General features: G+C 39.8%; 1 pseudogene; it reads right to left on the reverse strand.

Moving 5' to 3' along the window:
* Nucleotides 1-3,200: 3,200 nt before the first annotated feature.
* Nucleotides 3,201-3,607, reverse strand: LOC147460643 (uncharacterized; annotated as a pseudogene).
* Between the last annotated feature and the right edge of the window lie 2,151 nt (nt 3,608-5,758).

Genomic DNA, 5,758 nt, shown 5'->3' on the forward strand with positions numbered 1-5,758 from the left:
CAAGCTTAATCATGCACTACTCTTTAATCAATCACCAATCCAACTCTAATCAAGCACACAATGAGCATAGAATAGCATAGAATGACCACACCGGGCACCAACACTCTACACAAGCCTACACACACTTAGTAGCATTCTTAAACAAGAGGGAAACATGAAAAAGAGAGATATTAATCGACAAATCAGCCACTAATATTTGATTAATCAAGGCATTGATTACACCATGAGCAAATGAGAGAGAAGAGGTTAGAGTTTAGCTATGGCACGAAGCCGAATCGTCCATGTACGTGCGTAGAGAGCTCAAGAACTCCATAGCCATCACCTTCTTCACAAAGCTTATCTCAAGTGAGTAAGAATCCCCTTTCACATTGTGTGTTTTGAGTTATATACTCACTAGGCTTTTTAGAAGTGGTCGGGCACCCAAATGGCCAAACTCACTTAATCTACTATCTGCACTGCCTAGGATCTAAATATAGCTCAATGTTTACACTTGGAACTCTTGATGAGCCCAAAACATAATTACAACCCGCATTTGTGGTCATTTCACGGAAAATCCTAAAACTTAAGTGACCGTAACTCCATAGATAGTCATCAATTCCAACTCTTCTCTGCATCTGTTGCTTGTATTTGCTTCATCTTCATCCTTACTTTGCATCCGCATCATCTGGCCTCGTTAGCATTTATTAAAAATAGTAAATAGAATCTTTGACTGGTCCGTTTGGCCACTGTTGACTTAGCCGCCAAACACTCCCCTCATCCGATTTCAGTGCACGTCCCCGTGCGTTGCCTGGTTGGCTGGCACTGGAGAGATTTGAAATTGGTGATGAATGTTGTTTTGAAGAGCTGTAAGCTATTTGGTTGACTTGTTGGTGTAATATGAGAATAGGCATGTGGGTTCAAGTGGAAGCAATTGGCTTGAGTTATTATGGGAAAAAGTAAAATAAATGGCTATGTATATTACATTAGGGTCTGGAAACCCTAGATTACCAATGGGGAAAAACCTCATGGGAAAAAGTGCCCAAAGGTATGTGTTCTTATTATGTGATTATACAGTGATCGGTGTTTAGGGACTGAATTGATTAGGCTTATATAAATAATGTGAAAGTGAATTGTGTAAGCCTTCTGTCCCCTGAAAAGGTTGATGATCTCCCTTGAGTCTAGAGTTGTTTTGTTGCCACATGTACCTGCAAGGTGAGTGCATGGGTGGAACAATAAAGAGTGCCTAATGCAAATGTCCAATTATGGGACATTCGATATGCTTGCACAAATTTATGCATGGGTAAGATTATGTTGTGCGAGAGAAGAGTAATGATGGGTGCTCCTCAAAGTTAATGTAGCAAAAAAAAGTAACATTAAATTCACTTTACAAGCTTCCACTACTCTTGAGAAGGGCATTTGACGCAATGGTTGCCACTCTCCTAATGTGCACAAGTGCGTGTGTGTTTTGTTTTGAGCACTTCGCCTCTCCACCATGATTAAAATAATACACTGACTATGCTCACCTATCCAGCATGAGCGATTTGATAAGTAAAATTAAAGTCACTTTACAAGCTTCCACTACTCTTGAGAAGGGCGTTTGACGCAATGGTTGCCACTCTCCTAATGTGCACACGTGCGTGTGTGTTTTGTTTTGAGCACTTCGCCTCTCCACCATGATTAAAATAATACATTGACTATGCTCACCTATCTAGCATGAGCGACTTGATATAATTACGCTCAACTCTTCCAGCTTGAGCTATAGCGTAATTAGCTAGACTCATAGACCACAGAAAAATATTAGGACTTGAAGCTTAGGTCTAACGCTTTGCTCATTTATCGGCTCATGACTCTTGACATTTTCTCGACTTGACTATTGTCTTGATCTCTCAGCAAAGTATATATCTAGACATTTAGAGCTCAGATCCTCAAAAAGAGGGTTATTAAAGGACCATATTGGCAAAGTAGGTTTTTTTTGCCATACCTGGGTGACCTTGGTTGTCAAAATTGCTTGTTTAAACCTTTGATCCATTATCTGAGAAGATTGGCTAACTTCATTTTGTTGGAAGTTGGAGATGACCTCAATCTTCTTCTGCTCGTTTGTCTGCTTCGGCATCCATATGTATCTGCTACTTGTTGTTGGCTTATTATTGCAGATGACATATTGACTTTTTGGACTTTTATCCTTGATTTGCCGTTGTTTGTAGATGTAATTATCTTCAAGTTGTGTAAAATCTGGTCTTGGTGCCTTGGGTAGCCAGATTTGTTTTTGTCCTATGTAATATCCTTGCGCTTGAAGTATATTTGATGGCACAAATATTTATGTCTGTACTTTTGTATTCAAATGTATCTGTTCCTTGACATCTTTCGGAATCACGGTTGGTAAATTCCCTTGAAGATATGTAGGCCTTTTAGATTGAGAATCGTTTTTTAACCTGTTTCTAGCCCTGTTGTTCGATCTCCTATTTTGAGTTGAATTTGATCTTGATTTACATGTTTGTTGTTTTGGTTTGAAGCCACTTGCTACTGTATAGCATGATATCTTTGGTTTAGGTAACCAAACATTTCGATGACCATTGTAGTAGCCTTGCTCTTCTAAGCTGTACTGGGAGGCAATCCATCCCATTTGTTTACCTGAATTGTTTGGACTAGGACCATTTACCCAAACTGGATCTTTGACATTGATGTCATTGGCCACAACATAGGTTTTGATGTGATGCTTGTGTCTTTGTTTAATCTGGGTTGGGTATTTTGGCTGAAGGACCTTTTTATACTTTTGTCTAGGTTGTTGGTCTATCTTTCCCTGGGGTGTTGAATCCACTACTGTTTGCGTTGATTGTTTAGTTGCATTTGTGACCTCCTTGTTGGACTTATGTTCTGTAGAGGAAGAGGATAAGCTGTCTTGGACTTTTGCTTTTCCCTTGTCTTCTGCTGATAAACAACTAGCTATAATGACTTGAGAAGTTTGTACCTTTGCTTGTGGATGACATGCTTTGGTGATTTCTGTATCTAAACTGACTTGAACAGTCCTTTGTGCCTCTATTTTTGACAATCTGTTTGAGTCTTTAATTTCCTCTACCAGCTGGACAGAAGTATGTTGACTCTTTTCTCCAGATGCAATGCTTACCGTGGCCTTTGGTTCACATTGCTCTTTATTGATCTGTTTGTAGGTCTTTTGATAGGCTTCATGTGCTTGATGCACCATTTGCTTCTGATGGTTCAAGTTAATTGTGATTTGTGTCACCTTTGGTTCTTTGGCATCTTCCATTGGCGAGACAATATTAGGATCTGACTTTATGACCGCCTCTGCCTTTTGATTCAAGTCTGCCTTTGAACACATCGAGATGTCTGTTTCTTGGCTTTGAGACTTGATCTCTGGCTTTGTTGAATTGTGAGGTACATCCCTTAGCGATGAACTATCTGTGCTATTAGCATTATTATGTAGAATCTTTGATTCCACATTCTTGCTTGTTGCATTCTTCAATGGCAAGTCCTTGACTGCCCCTACCTGCTCTGGTTCTTGATCACATATGATTTCTTCATCCACTTCCTCTGACATTGAATCGTCCGCTACATCCTTCTCGGATCTTTCGACTTCAGGCTTGAAAAATTCCAAGCTATTTGAGACCATCTGTTGTAGCTGATCTTTTTTGGCAGCTTGATTTTCAATTGAAATATCATTGACGCCATTGACCTCCAATATTTTAGTCATAAGTTTGTCTCTTGTATCTTTTGACAAGATATGCTTTCTTTCTGGCGACTTTCTATTTGGAGACGTCTGCTTTAATGATTTAGCTGCTTGTAGTCTGATGCTGTCTTGTTTTTGCTGCTTCATCATATCTAAGTGCAGTTTTACTGGGCAATTGGGTATTAGATTATCAATGCCACATCGTAGCAATGGCCATCTATTCCTATTTTTTCTATACATGGTCGAGGTATTTGTCCATAATAATGTTGGTATTCGTTTCCCATAGTATCTTTGATCAAGTATGTCATCAGCATGACATGTAGATACTTAAAAATCAACACTGACGTTGGCTTTGATTGTTTTCCTTTATCTTTTTCGACTGTGGCATCTTCAAGAAGCTTGTAATAGCTTCCATTATAATCCTGGTAGATGGTCATTTCAGCTCCTGCTTGAGTGACCAACTTTAATTCTATGTATGTTATCAACATGTGATCCTTTATCTGTGGCTTCTGTATAGTCTTAGGACTATGTTGTCGACTTGAGCCTGTATGTGGCTTCTGTTGTCCGTTGAATTGTAAGAGAGTATTGTGATTCTCCTTTGTTGTTTGCAGTTGATAGGGTTGTTCTGATGGCAGTAAGTTAGGTGGAGACTGGACCCCCCATCCGAGAGTGATCCCTATCTGTAAGAGGTATCTTTCTTATGCCAGATGTGGATATTCTAGCTTTGTCATCTAGCTCAGATGATTGATCTAGGCCTTTGTGAAGTCGTGCTAACTCAATAGCTGATTCTTCCATTGATTGTACGTGTGTTTGTGTTGGTTCATTTTGTGGTGCATGTGTAGTGTTCTGTACCTGTGAATGTTGTGTTGTGGCACTCGTCTGTGTAATGAAAGGAGTTGAATCGTGCTCATTCAAATTCAAAGTCTGATCATGTGTCAGTGGAAGCCTAGAGCTTTTAAAGTGCACTTCCGTATCTTCTAGTGATTGACTTTGTGCAATAGTGGCAGTGTGACCAATATTTACCTGGTTAGACATGATTTTGTCATGTGTCCGTCGCTCAATTTGGTCTTGTGGAGTTGAAGGTGACAAGCTGAAAGCTGCAGCTCTTTCCGAGAATTTATCTACAATAAGATCTAATTCATAGCATCTTCCATCTATATCATAGCTCTTGTCTCCGATGCGTGTCGCCCATAGTGTCCTAGGAACTAACTCGCTAAATGTCCTTACCCCCGTGACTTGAACCCATCTTTGTCCATCAGAATCTACATAAATTGGATCTTTCCAGTGGATCCAATGAAGGACTATTGGTTCAGGTTGCTTGTTGACTTCTGAAGCGCTTGAAGGAAACTGTCGTTTACACATGGCTTCAAGGAATTCCTTCCTACTGCTAACTGTGTCTTCATTTTTTGGCAGATTGATTATAGTAGGCCCCGTCTCTTGAGTGATTTCTCTGTTCTGAGCTACCCCTGTATCTGCATTGGAAGCTAAAGGTAAGCTCATTATCAAGTGGTAAATATTACCACTTGTCGACATGTATTTGTAACTCAGCTTTGAACCATCTTCATGAGCTATGAAGCATTGATCTAGCTCTTTCGTCGCTTGTTGAGGTGTTTTTGCTTTGTACCATCTACCCTCCATATCTTTATAGAGACTGCTACAATTTTTGTCCTTGTAATTTGACTTTATCAAGTGCACAGTGACTCGAAAACTGCTAACCTCTGGAAGATCTTGCCTGTGCAATTTCATTATGTCCAACTCAATACCTGGTTTGAGCTTCATGTACACCGATCCTAAACAATCTTCCATTAGGTTCTTTTGCGAATTAGCCATGCTGGTAGCTTCTTCTACTTCCACAACTTGTATGGTTGGGCTTTTCAGAGCATTTTGCTTAGACTTTAGATAGCGATTATTTGCATCATCCATGTAGCATGGAAAGTCCTTGAGATGACCTATTAACTCTAACCTGACGCCAACTGATTTGATTGTTATTAATGAGCTTGAAGCTGCATCATAACTGCTTTGATTTGCCGATATTTCCATTGATCGTGGCTGTTGCATCTGCTGCTCCATTTTGCTTTTATCCCTCCCACTGAC

Source organism: Adiantum capillus-veneris, chromosome 3 (assembly GCF_014529385.1).
Source record: "Adiantum capillus-veneris isolate H3 chromosome 3, ASM1452938v2, whole genome shotgun sequence".
NCBI classification, from domain to species: Eukaryota; Viridiplantae; Streptophyta; class Polypodiopsida; order Polypodiales; family Pteridaceae; genus Adiantum; species Adiantum capillus-veneris.